Source organism: Meleagris gallopavo, chromosome 25 (assembly GCF_000146605.3).
Source record: "Meleagris gallopavo isolate NT-WF06-2002-E0010 breed Aviagen turkey brand Nicholas breeding stock chromosome 25, Turkey_5.1, whole genome shotgun sequence".
NCBI lineage: Eukaryota > Metazoa > Chordata > Aves > Galliformes > Phasianidae > Meleagris > Meleagris gallopavo.
Genome location: NC_015035.2, coordinates 1,511,460 through 1,526,243, shown reverse-complemented (window position 1 = coordinate 1,526,243; position 14,784 = coordinate 1,511,460).

The window sequence follows — 14,784 nt, the reverse complement described above, 5'->3', positions numbered from 1 at the left end:
CCTTTTTTTATTTTTTATTTTGCTTTTTATGTACGTGTTACAGAACTTCTGCCTTGCTCTGCTCCTGGATGGCCAATGAACAGAGCGGAGCAAGCCAAGAAACCAAAGCTGGTGCTATGTTCTATCAGACAAGGCTGACCTATTATCTAAAGTATCTTAATGTTCTTTTAATGTTGTTTTCATGCAACTGCACTTAAATTGTCAGATAATCCAATTCAAATGGGAATAGTTCCTCTCCTAAACCACAGTTCATTGTCCTTAAAACCCAGGGCCTGCTCAGGGGAGAGAAGCACTAATGACCGACAGCTGGGCACTTACATGCTTTTTCCCAGTGGGTTTTTAACTCTTTTCCCAGTAGGTTTTTTAACTCTTTGAATCCACACACTGACCACTGCATTAAAATTTATGGCCTTATTAGGGAACAGTTTCTTCCCCAAAAGAGTGGTGATGCACTGGCAGAGGTTGCCCAGGAATCACCATCCTACTGAGGGATGCGGTCAGTGGGCATGGTGGGGATGGGTTGGAGTTGGACTTGGTGATCTTAGAAGTCTTTTCCAATCTTAATGAGTCTATGAAAATCCAGCGTGGCCACTAATTCAATAAAACCATCAACTGCTCAGATTTTGTCCATAACCTCCATATTTAGCAGCAACCCGGTTGCACAAGCGCAGATCCTAGATGTGACTAAGTGCATGACATAAGTCCTGTTACTTGGGTGTCAACAACATTGCAGAATTTGTCTATCTATAGATTCAAAGTCACGCCTGATGTTACTAAGCATCTGCATGTCTACACTTGTGGTGGTTTTCACTGTATTTTCATGCGTTATTTCTTAAAACAAGGGGAAAAGTAGCATCAAGTACAATCAGATAGGACCATCCCGTAGGGCAGAGGGGCTGGGAGCTAAGCCCAAGGATGCTGTGACCCAGAAGGGACATGGGAACTCGGGAAGCAGCTCCATGCCATGGAAGGAAACCCTGAGCAAGGAGGAGCTTCAGGTATTAGCATGCTTCGCCTTGATCTTGAGATACGAGTGGTGCAGACACCCATCTGCAAAGCCCATTCACTGTCTTTCCTCCAGTTTTCTCCTCGAATGCCTGAACACAAAGCTAAAGCTCTGGAAGAACAGAGCTCTGGGAACCTAATTCTTTGACTACTGGGCCCCAGGAAGCCTGGGCAAACCGGGTACCCAGCCTTCACCTTTGGAAAGTGGCACAGCCAGAGCTGGGGAAGCTTAAATTCAGCACAAATCTGGGTCCTGACACCATAGCCAGATAAATACCTGGGCAAAGAAAACTTTACGAGGGCAAACAGCTACAGGAGATGAATACAGCTGTTGATCACAACAGTAGCTCATCACGATGGTGATTCTCCTTGTGTTCAGTCTTTCCACGTAGAATGGCACAATGGTTTGAGATGCAAGGGACCATAAACACGATCCAGTCCAAACCCCCTGTCATAAATAGGGACATTTTCCACTTGATCAAGTTGCCCAGAAATGTCTCAGAAGCCTCCAATTCGTTCCCATGACCCTTAGCTTTGGGGAAATCCCTCTGCTCCAAGCAGGACCTGGGGGGTCCCCACTGCCCACCCCTCCTGTGCACTGCCAGGTAGGAGCACTGGCATTTATCACTCCTTTACAAGGGTACCATGTCAGGAGACCCATTTAAGCTCCATTATAACTCCTTGTGACTGACAAGCAGAGAGTAATGAGTGTCATTGCCTGAGGAAGGCCAGACGCAAAGGAAGCTCTAAATAGACCTGTCAGAGGGATGCTAAAGAGACTCATACATCAGCTAAACCAGCACCTGATACAGAAAAATCTTTTAATCTATCGCTGTTTCAATTTTAAATGTTTACCAAGGCCCAGCATTTATAATGCTGCACAGGTAAGACTTTTTTTACTTTATAAATAATTCCAATCACCCTCCTAAGTGTATGCATGGATTTCTTTTCACGAAAAACAAGGAGAAGAGGAGGAGAAAAGGAGCGGCAGGCTGCCAGAGATCCGAATGCTTCAGTAGCTGACAAAAGACAAGAGAATTTGGGCTGATTTTCTTTTTTTTTTTTTCCTCCTCTTTGGAATGATGAATTCACAAGTTGTTATGGGAACTAGCAGCACAGATGATGCCCCAAAGGAGCACTGAAGAACGCCTATAGGATCTGGAGGGATAATAATGTAACACAGACGTCTGTAATGTATATGGCCTTCTCCAAAACTGGATGACAAATGTAACCCAACGCTCACAGCACACTCTGTGTGCCAGCAGGAACCCATAGCCCATGCAGCACATCAGCCCCAAACTATGTGGCTGCAGTCCTTGCTGGGGCGGCTCTGGCCCCATCCCAGCCGTCAGGACAGCATCCCTCCTTGTTTGTTTATTTACTTTGACAACACATTCATTTTCCTTCCCGCTACCTCACATTTTCCAGGACCTCTGTGCTCGCAGACTGCTGTACTGCTGGGGATGGGGGGAGGGAGGCAGCTGGCACCTGCACCCGCTGGGCTGGGGATTTGAGCAAGGGACACACAGGGCTCAGGTTTTCCCCTCCGGAAGGTGGCCGAAGCCACAGCTCTGTGCAGACAACACAAGCTCTTCTCCTTCCTTCCAGCCTTCCCTCAGTGCAGGGTGGGAAGGGATCGGACCTTCAGCACAGCTGATGGCTTTCCCAGCACTGAGCAAGCAAAAGCCCTTGGGTTGTTTTCTAAATGGGAAGATTTTGTTTGGGAACACCTTCGCGCCCGATTGCTTTCTCACTGAGTTATAACACAGGCTGCGAGGAAGAGCAGAGCTCATATTCCACGGGTCACACCTAAACCCAGGGTTTACAGATAGAGCAGGTTAATTGGATCTATAGGGGATACCCAAAACCTAGACAAATGTGAATTACAGCAGTCATGTGATGGTCTCGACTTCAGATAGCATTTGTAGCACACATGACAGCATATACTGGTCAGATTAAGAACATTCTCCAGCTCAAATGGATGGGTCAGAGCACCACAGCCATGCAGCATCCTTGGGACAAGTCCAGGGAAACTAGGAGCCTCCAGAGCAAGAGTGACACGCGTGCATGGCTTGAAAAGCACTCAGCATGCAGAGTGTTGCCATGGAAGATGCAGGAACCAGCAGGAGCCCTGAGACGTTGCTGAGCTCTGTGAAATGCAGTCTAAGAAGCACTGCCAGCACTCAGCCCCACCTGCATGGCCCTGAACCTGTCCCCATGCTGCAGAATGACAGCCTACCGGACATCCTGAGGCCATGGGGAAATGCTAAATGATGTTCGGTCCAACTTCAGTGTCCCACCTGCTCTTTGAGGCCACCAGCCTGCAGTTTGCCAGCTGTCCTTTCGGTGTGTGCCAGGAGAGGGCTCTTGGTCTCCTTCTCCTTTGTAACCTTCAGCACACCAAAACTTATAGACTGCATCAAAAGAGCAGAAAATGACACATTCCCTGCACACAAGCTTGCAGAAGCCACGCTAGGGAGCCATGCTTACTTGTGCAGAGGACAGAATCATTAGTGATTCTGGCTTTTTTTTGTTGCTGTTGTTGTTGTTTGGTTTTTGGTTTTTGTTTTTTTTTATTAATGTGCTAAAAGACCTTTCCTAAAACCTGGGAGAAGTGGAGAACTGAGGGCTTTTAACACAGTACCTGCAGTTTGCATTTACCCGGTGATTTTCTGGAGCCTTTTGCCAAATGTCTGGCTGTGCTCTTCCAGAAGGTAATAAAAAGCCTGCACCGTGTTTTCTCTGCAGAACCACTTAATGGGGTTAGGAGGTTTGTTCTCAATTTCACATTAACTCCATGCATATTCTCAGTGCTTGCTGTGCTCTCCTCTCTGTCCTACGCTTTGAGCCCTTCCATGCACTTTTCACCACTTCTATTCCTATTTTTCTAGAAACAGAATTATAAAAAACGGGGAAATTTCATTCTAGATGGGGTTCAAATGGTAAATCAGCATCTCCCACCACAGCTCCATGTGAGCACGTTGGATACAACCTTGGCACCCACACTACTCAGGAGTTGGACTCAATGACCCTTGTGATTCCTTCCCAACTTGGGATATCCCATGACTGTAGGATGCTAAGATCCATAGTCCTCAGCCCCTTCCTTCTGGAGGATCAGGACAAGTTAAAATAAAACATAATGTTTGGAAATCCAGTGTTCAGCCATTTCCCTAACAAAATTTGTTCTGCTATAGATGAGTTCCCCACGTCGATGCGTTGCTGTGCCTTTGGGCATGCCAGGTGTAAAAGGACAAGAGGAAGAGCTGCCCCAAGGAAAGGAAGCTGTGCAGGTCATTTCCAGCTGTACTGGACATCCAGGGCTACCAAGACACTGCTCCATTCTCAGACACAAGGCTTTATCCAAGCACATCAGGTTTTTTTTACAAACCCGATTTATCACTAGAGACAGTAGTTAGTGAAAGAGTATTAAACTGTGCACAGAGGAAAATATAACAGTCTTCAGAAAGCAGCCTGGCCCTTGAGAGTAAGGTACTAATGAGGGATTTAAATGCTTCTGCTTGATCGCAGTGCCTCTGCTATAAACAGGACAGCAACGTGTCACCCCGGGCACCGACCCCCTCTTAATTATACCTGCTGCACGACGTGGATCATAAAGTAAAAGGGAAGGAAAGGCAGCTCATAAATCACTTCCTTTATCATTGCGGGTATCACATGAAGAGGACTGAAAGGAAAACCCGAGAGCTGAGGTCCTGGGTGCAACCTACAGCTTGCACTGATAATGCCCAGCGGTCTGCAAGGACATTGCACTCCCTTGGAAGTGCTCCAGAGCAGCACTCGCTCCCTCCTGCCCTCTGCCCCATCCCGGCCCATGCAAAGCCCAACACCGCAGTGCCCTTCCACCTGCAAAGCAGCTTTGTGCTCCTTCCAAAAACTCAACACAAAGAGGACAGACAGGCTTCCATCTGACTGTCTCAAAGTCGGGATGAAGGAAGAGTTTCAGCGCTGCCTTCCAAGCAGCCCTTTGTAGAGATGGGAGGATGGGTAAAAATAACTTGTAATTAGAGTCTAATGAATCAGCACCAGTTGTCTAGCCAACAGCACACAGCTCCCATGTGCTCACTCGTCGCCTGATGTTCCTTTCATCATGCAGGAGCAGCATGCTGGAGGATTCATGCTCACTGCCCCCACAGATGTTTTTCCTTGCACTTGCAAGGCTCAAACTCCATTTCATCCCAGATAGAAACAGGACGCAGCTTTACCTGATGAGGAAGCCCAAGCCACCAGCAAGCCTGCCCCGCTCACAGAGCTGCTACACCTGGAAGCACATGAAAGCAGCTTCAGCTCACCCTGCCTTACCCATTTGCAAAGGTTTGCTGCAGCCAAGAATTGAGCTTCGTCAGCAAGGCCAAGCATTCTCTGTGGCACAGTGGGAATCAATTCAAACTACCCCAAAATTCCTTGGCAGCAAGCCCTGGGCTTCACGGCTGCATTAACTGAGTGCAATTCCACAAAATGCTTCTCATTCCCACCCTGCCTTCAAAATACCCACACACAGCCTGGTGCCAGCGTGCTTTGGGACGCGGTTCTGCAGGGGAAGGAGGACACCACGGCTTCCTACAGGGTGGTGGAAATAAGGAGGCACAAGAGATGCATCTTGCCACAGCTCAAGTAATGAGCGCTCTGTGATATGGGAATCGAACCCCTGATGGATGCAGAGCAAATTTGCAATGTTTGCAAGGAAAAAAAAAAGATGCTCTTGTTCTAACTGCATATTCCTCCTGAGACATGGAAATTAAGCTGGACTTTTTTCCTTCTTTCATCCTAATAAATTTTGTATTAGAGACCATTTCTAAATCTTTCATTTAGCTCGAGGTTTCAGCTAAGCCAGAAGAGAAAACGGATTTTCAATTGAGAGCACAGCCAAAAAATAAAATGAAGATCAAGTTTGGTTAGGAAAGAACCAAAAAGAAAAAGTTGTGAAAAAATGTTGCTTTTTGACTTCCACTTTGCTTTATAAATATCAAGACTAACAAAACATCAGAAGCTGCTTTTGCTGGAGATGAACTCAGTGTTTTCAGTCCAGGTTCACATCCAACACAGGTCAACCAACTGCTGTTTCAGACATGGTCGTGGCCGTGGCCCAAACTCCTATTCCTGATTTCAACCCCTTCCTTTCAGCTCTAGGCATGGGAAGGCCATTGCCATGCTTTGGCTATGGACAATATAATGAAAAGGCACAGGGAAAAGAGAGCCCAAGGAATGTGAAAGTTCCTGGGAGGCCTCACCCCACTGCATAGGACAGAAGGTGTTTCAGTGGCATTGAGGGCTGTCCTGGGTGGAAGCACCCAAATCTGGGTGCAGACCTGAGAGTTTGGTAGATTTAATTTCCACACTCAGAGTTCAGGCCAATTCATTTCTCTTACTGTACGCAACTCCTCTGAGCCCCACCAACGTTTTTCTGAACACGTTATATTCTGTACCAAATAGCATCTGAGATAACAGCCATCTACTGCATCACATTCCTCAGTGTACTCTGGGCATACCATATCCCTAGTAATGCTTTTTGGGTTTGGGTTTTTTTCAGTCTGCTTGGTTGAGGTATGCTAAAAACAGACCCCACAGAGAGATTTAGATAAGCATTAGCCATTAGTTATATTGCTACAAAGCACGTGGTCAAAAAAGGAAGCTTAAAATAAGCATTCAGGTTGGTTTCTCACTTTCAAGCTTGTTATTTTTGGCTAAATTCCCTGCATTTGTTTTAGAGCAAAGACCAGGTCAGAAGCTGACATCCCAGTGGAGCAAAGCATTTTCCTTTTTCTCTTCTCTCTCTTCTGATCCTCCCTTGTTCTGCAGCAGGAAGGCCACAGGCTATTTCCAGGGTAAGGATGAAGGTGAAATCTGTGCAGTGCTGCTTTTTATTCCATAGAAAACAGCACCAATAGAAGAAATTTCAGGAGCTGCTGCATGGAAGGACCAGAGCACGTAGCCATGGGAGGTGGACTTCAGGGCACTTCTATGAAGCCCAGGCTGCAAGCTTCAGCTAAAAAGACCCAAACAAACACTGACAAAATACCAGGTTTTGTTGGGCTGTAAGTGAGATTTAAATGATTCGGTTCTCTGCAAAAACCCAAGCATCACTTCCAGCACAAGTATCACATCTGATGGGCTCTGCTGGCTTTACAATGGTATCTGCTTTGGGATGCAGCACCCACAATTCCACAATTAGACACCAGACTGCTCACCTCTGTCTTGCCCGTGTGTGTGGAAAGAGCACCTACAGGTTATGGCTGCTGGTCTGTGCGCAGAGCATAGGGGGGATCCATCTGCTTGGACTGTTTCATAGTCATAGGATCATTATGGATTATTATGAATCATTATGATATAAGGGAATGGAGCTGTGAGGGGTCTGGAGCACAGCGCTATGGGGAATGGGGTGGGTCTGGCTGGAGAAGAGGAGGCTCAGAGATCTCACCGCCCTCTACAACTGCCTGAGAGAAGGTCGTTGTGAGGTGGGGGTCAGCCTCTTCTCCCATGTCGTTAGTGATAGAATGAGAGGGAATGGCCTCAAGTTGTGCCAGGGGAACGTCAGGTTGGATATTAAGAAAAATTTCTTCTCCAAAAGAGTGATCAGGCACTGGGATGGGCTGCCCAGGGAGGTGGTAGAGTCAGCATTCCTGGAGGTGTTCCAGGAACATTTAGATGTGGCACTAAGGGACATGGCTTAGTGGGGAAATGCTGGTGGTAGGTGGGCGGTTGCTGGTGGTAGGTGGGCGGTTGGACTGGATGGTCTTGGAGGTCTTTTCCAACCTTGGTGATTCTATGGTACAATGATTAATGTTGCAAAAGACCACTACGATCATCCAGCCCAACCCACGCCCACCACGTGCACTAACCACATCTCTCAGTGTCACATCTCCACTTTGCACTTGAGCGATTTTCTGCCAATGTCAGCACAAGTGCAGATGAGCACCAGCGTATGAAGCCTCACGTCACCGGCCAAGCCCTCAACTCTTGAAGTAACCAAGAGACCAACGGGCTAAAAATCCAGATTTGGGATTTGTTGTGCAGAACCTAAGGCCAAATAAAAGCAGCTGTTGGGAAATCTTGAGAAAAACAGAAAATCTGAGTCTGGTTAGCCCAGTTTCAGGCCAAGTTGTGACATCACGTCTCACAGGTCTCCTCACGGAATAAGATGTTCTTTTTCTGGACTAATAATAAAGAACTTTAGCCCTGAATAGAGAAGAAATAATATGGGAAAACACTTGTAATGCCTTTTATGAAGATTACACATGGCATGCCCACATCACCTCCTTACGTGGGCTCTGTGCCTGCCTGAATGCATCCCCACATGTTGAGTGACACAATGGTGGGGTTGTCAGAGCACCAAACAGAGGAGATTAAAAAATAACACAGAAGGCGGACAGGATTTGGCCTCAAACAAGTAAGGATGGCAACGAGCAGCTCTTCTCAAAATGTGGAAGCCAAGTCGATGGAGAAAGGTCACCCATCCTAGAAGAAGGATGGTGACAGCTCAGCCCTCAGCCCAGCAGATAGTAAGAGCAAGAAGATGGGGTGGAGATGTTTGCAAGCCAAGCAAGGGATACAGATGGGCTATAACTGCTTTCACACTGTGTTGTAAATGCTTTGTACCTTCAAGGAATGATCTGATCTGGTTTGGTTTGAGCACCTTTTGCCTCAAACCCTGTCCCTCTTCCCCAGCCCATCTTGCAAGTGCTGGGTCCATCCGCAGCTGCCCCAGGAGGCTGCCACCCCCATTAGCAGTAAGGGAGGGCAGAGGTGGAGAAATGCCACCAGGACGTGGCAAAAAGTTGGCACTGGACAGGGACCACCTGGAAACAGCCAGGGAGGGATCTGAGGCACAGCGAGCCACGGGAGGACTGGTGTGAAGTGCTAATCCAACACAAATTTTATCATTTCCTGGAGGAAACCCACAAGTCTGGGTTGTTTTTTTTTTGTGTGTGTGTTTGTAGGAATGACATTAAGAAGCTACAGCAAAATATATGATGATCATAATAGCAGCATCTTTCTCTCTGCATGTATTAAAGTAACATAAGGCCAAGATCCCACTTCCTTTAAGAGTTTTGACAGCGCCTTAGTCACCATTAAGATATTGATGTGGCATTATTTTCTCCCTAAGCCCCCTAATTTGCTCTCAATTCATTGTTCATGGGATTAAGCCCATTTTTTTTTAATGAAAACACAAGAAAAGCTCAGTGACAGGAGGATGAAGGAAGTCTGTGCTATTCACCAGCCACCCAGCCACCCACATGCTATCTTAATTCATCAGCAGACAAAGCCAGCTCTTTGTCTTTGCAGCTCCTTCTATGCCATTCATTCACGGTGAGATATCGCTCCCAGTAATCAGAGCCTGCCTATATGGGAGGGGGGAAAAGAGACAAAAACCATCTAATCAGGCCTTAGACTTAGCCCCATTGTCATGAAGACAGCTCCTTTTTTAAAAACAATGTATATATAGCAATAGATCTCTATTAAGCACCCTTTCCATGCAAAGTTAGATGGCCCCTTATGTAACAGGCGGGCGGCATGACAATTTCTGCACTTACAGGACTTTGTGCCATCCACAGCAAAACAGCTGAGCGTCAGGAAAATAATCAGAATCCCCCAAGAATTACTAAAGAAAGGATTCCCATAGCTTAAGGTTGCTTTAACCTTTGCATCTTCCAATACTTTGTTCTTCTGGGCTTAATGACCTACATATGTGGTTTGCAACTGCTAAGGGGTTAATCTCTAACCATTGTTTTAATTGGATCAACAATTGGCCTTCCGCCACTTCCTTTGGAAAATTATTCCACAATCTAATAGAAATCAGTGCCAGAAAGTATTTTCCTGAGAGTACGTGCCAGAGGAAACACTATGGGAATAGATAACGACCCAAGTTTCACAAGGATCAAATATTGCAATTACTATCATCAGCAGCCAGAGCCATGACAGCTAGAACTGCATGCGGTCACACTTCCAAGGCTGCAACAGCTTGGGAACAAGCAGCTAGTGGAAAAACTTACTTAAAAAGCAGAATCTTGAACCAATGAAGAAAAAGGGAATATGAAAAACAATAGCTATTTCTAGATGTGCCATAATGCTTAGCAGAGGTGCAAGCACAGGCAGTATGAAGATCCCAGTGCTTCAGATATTTTCTCAGTGAGTGGGGTTAAACGTGGCTGAGCACTGAGACATCTCCCTAAAGTAGCCATTAGATTTTGCATTGCTCCATGTGCCTCAGCCCAAATCTCCATCAAACTGGTAAGAAAAACACTCTTAATTCCCATGTGCTGCTTTTTGTTAGAACTTATTAAATGACAAGGAAAAAAAAAAAAAAAGCAAAATACAAGTTAAAAAAATCCTATCAGAGTAGGATATCTTGTGTAACTTCTAACTGTAACAGAAGTGTCACTCCTTCAGCTCAAGGAAATCGAGTTTTCATATGCCTGCAGGCATCGCCCCAGCACCACACGCTTGTGCAACTCACCCAGTGCCTCCGTATGGCTCAACACGTGCCGTGCTTCACAGGCAGCTCACGTGCTGCACATTTGCTCAGCAAAAGACATTCTTCTGGATGGAGTTTGGTGACCTTACGTTGAGCCCATAGGCGTTAGGAAAGGGAGTGTATCAGCACAGACAGATTTTTGCAGTATTTTTTTTTTTTTAAAAAACACTCACTGTACAGACATCACTACATTCTGAATGATGGCTGGGATAATGGCCTTCCATTACAATCTCTGTAAAGTGGGCTATGAATACATCCACACAAATGCATACATGAATAGCACATCTCGTTTTTTATTCTCGCTACGTGTTTATTTATGTGCCTCATTACACAAGCAAGGGTTCACCAACGTGAGCAATCAGATCCTAAATATGATGTATATGTTATCGTTTTAAAAATGATCCACGCACATGGACAATTTCTGGCTGCACTGCATGCAATACTCATACTGAGAAAGGAGGAACATTTTAAGACATCTTTACAAAGTTGGTATCGCTGATGTGCAACCTGCAACACACATCATGGAGCTGAGGTTGACAAGTTTTGAATTTTAAGAGAGAAATTTTGCTGCCCTGGGAAAACCAGAGCATCTGAAACAACTTCTGAGAAAGTCCCTTCGGTTCCCCTTGCTCTAGCCTGCTTACCACAGACCCAGCAAGTCAAGACCATGCTTGAGGACACCAGAGCAACAGTGGTCTTCTGATGACCCGTGGGTTCGATTATGAGCAAAAATTCCCATTAGCTTTTCGGATAACCTTGGCCACAGCTTTGGCCTCAGCTGACTGCAGCCTAGGCTGTTTGCTCTACCCCTTCTTAGTCAAGAGCTCTTCTGCAAGTCCCAGCCCCTTGGATAATCCCCCATGGAACCATGTTCCTCTTTTGCAGATGAGAACTCTGGGACTTTAGGGACAGGTCGCTTGCACAGGTTTCAAGCCAGAGGAATAAGCAGATGAGGCTAGAGCTGATAAAGAATACCCTTAATTAGTTCCTCAAGCCTTGGTTTGTCTTCTTGCTTCACCAAAGGCTGAAACTCTCTGTGGCACTTTTGAGACATTCTCATCTACAGGCAGAAAGGCTAATTATTAATTAAAGCATAGCAATGCTAAGTGATGCCGGCATATTTCCTTCTGTCATACAGGATATAGCAAATAAGAGCAGCTGTGTCTATAATTAACACCATCCCAATGCTCTGCTCTTTGCATCGATAAAACAGAGGTGGTGGGATGTAACTGAGTCCTCCACTCCACTGCCACACAGTGGTACCCTGACATTCTCTTCCCAGAAGGACGTCTGAGCTCAGCAACAGTAGAAAGGCCCTGAGCCACTTCAGCAATAAAAAGATTACAAGCTTGAATACACTTACATATGTTTGTCTCAGAGAATAAGCAAATGGCAAATCTCTGCTTAGAGTAGCTGTTGGGATGCACACAGCTGGATGAGGCCAGACCATGCTAACAGCATCTACATGTGTGTTGCCACTCATCCTCTCCATGAGCTCTAAAATGCACCCAATATTTCTCATCAGTTCCTGACAAGGGCAGTGTCTCTGCGCCCACTCTGCAGGCAGGGAAAAGGAAGCACAAAGCAGACGAGTGACTTGATAGAAGTCAAGCCACGTACAGTTGGCTATAACCGAACCCCAGCAAATCTTGGCTTCATTTCCATTGAACATTATTCAGTGCCTTCTCATGAGCAACTCCTTCAAAAGGCAAAAGAACACCGGCTCAGAGGGTATCAAAAGAGCCTCTATTTTGCAGAACACTTAAAGAGATGAGAATTGTTAGGTCAATGTTTTTCTCAAGAAGTTGCGACTCATCACCAGCGTGGAATAACTGCACCTCTGGATTTTTGGAGGATTAAAAAAAAAAAAGAAGAAATCAGACAGATCAGCCTGAGAATCACTAGGAAAAAATCTTTCTGCTGGGAAGAGGAGAGCCTCTGTAACCCTGCTGTTACGGGAGGATGATGGGAGGGGAGGAGAGGAACCACCAGGCTATGAAAAAGGAGAGTTGTCAAAGCCAGGACAAGACTGACTGTGTATTAATTCCAGTGGGAGTAGAAAGGAAATAGCTCCTGGCTTTTGCAGCTGGTGGGAGCTCCTATGCACAGTGCGTGCTGCACCCGGGTGAACCAGGAGCACCCTGGGGATGCAGAGCTGCTGCCAAACCCTGACTGCAGGCGGGGGTGGAGAGGGTTAGAGACAAAGAGCAAAAGGTGGAGAGCAAGTCGTCAGCCAGGAGGGCAGGAATCAGACTTGCACACAGCCAGCTGCAGGGAGCGTTCTACCCTGCAGGTTGGTCGGTCCCTCCAGCAAGCCACAGGGACAAAGATCTCTTTAAAACTCACTTTGGGGCACGGGCAAGGTATGCAAAGCCTTTCAGTTTCCTGATCCCTGCAGCAGGCGCAGCTCAGAGGCAATGCAGAGGCATCGCAACACTCTCCTCTCATTTGAGTCTGAGAAATCCACTTATACACAGTGACATCTGAGGGTTAGAAAGTTCTGTTAGCACCCAGAGGAGATGAAAATCTCTGCAGGGTGGATGCAGCCAGCACCCAAGCAGTACAGACATATATCAGCCTGGTGGGATGACCCAGGCACCTTCTCCAGTGCGTTCAATGAGGGCGGACCAGACAAAGCGAGAGGTCCACATTGGGCCACTTTCAGTTCCACAACTCTCACGTCCTGCTAAAGCCTCATTTACTTGGATCCCGTAAGCCTGTGTCTGTGTATAACCATGTTGTATTCACTGATTGAGAAAATCACAGCCTAACAGAAAGGGAGAGATGGGAAAACTCACACAGCTTGCCCACACACTGATGGGAGGCAGAAGGCAATTGCTTCCCCCAAAATAAGACTTCAAAACCAACCAGCCAAAACTGCAAAGCAATCTGGAATCTGAAAGTCAAATGAGGCTCTTTGTAGCCCTCTCTCACCACAGTTAGAGCACCCAGCATCCCCTGATCAGCTCTACTTTCTTTAACATTTGCATGCATGCCTCCACACATCCCACTCCCATCACCTAGTTGGGTGAAGAATCTGAGAAAGAACCACCGTTCAGCCTTCCCCAGATGATTGAGAGCCTAAGGTCAAACACCAAAGCACCTATTCCATTTGCAGAAGCAGATACGAAAACTTGTGTCTTAAAGATTTACATCCCTCCCTCCTTCGAAATCCATTTCATTCTCTGACAGTGTTGGTTTCAGTGGTGATGGAACCAGAGCTGGTTTTAGCATACAACAATCCAACACCACCCTGCATCTATCCCAAAGGACCACTGTGATAGATGGAGCCCAAAGCCACGGACTAAAATCAGAGAATCATACAATGATTAAGGCTGGAAAAGACCACTCAGGTCACCTAGCCCAACCATCAAACCACCATCACCGTGCCCACTAACCCATGTTCCTCAAATAACTCAAATGAAATAACTCAACAGACCCTTGAGGACGGCCCAAAGACTAAGGGCTTGTCTTCAAGTGTTGGGCTCTGACTGTTCGACTGGATGATCTTCATGGTCTTCTTCAACCTTAACAATTCTATGATTCTAGGGGATGCTATCTGTATGTATGTATTGTAGCACAGAATGATGATGCCAGTTCTCACAGGACTTGCAAGAACTGATACTCGTTGAGATTCTCACTCTGCCAAATGCAGTTGAAATTGGCCAACAGGTGCAAAAGACACGAGGAAAAGACTGATAGACAGCACGACTGCCAAAGCCTCCATAAGAAACCAAGCTAAAATGTGTTAAAGTGTCTCACTGGTGCTTAGGTGGATGTGTGAGATTTGGGGTAGGCACAAGAAACAGGTTTGTTGCATAAGCTGGAAACAGCTATAGTCAATTCACGGTGTGAGGCTGCACTTTAGCACCCATTTTTTCAGTTTTTCTCCAATCTTTTATTCAAATTACTTCCATAAAGCGCTACCAATACTCACAGGCAGGGCTCAGTTTCGCACCCAACTCTCCCACCAAGGCCAACTGAAGATGTAAATGCTCCTTGGGGTGCATCCCATGGTCTGTAACAGTGATGGGAGAGACAAAACCCAACGCCTTCCTCAGCACTGAGCACAGGCACCCAGGGGAGCAGAGGGTGGAGAAGAGGGAGGTAGAGAAAATCCTGCACTAAGCAGGATGGGTTACTGCTACTGGGCTGAATGCGTGTACCAAACCTGAAGAAAAGGGAATTTTCAGACTGGGATGCTCACTTTGCTCGGTGAAATCTACTGCCATGGTGCAAACACATAACTTAAATGGAACTACAACAGGGATCAGGCGTATTATTAATTCATA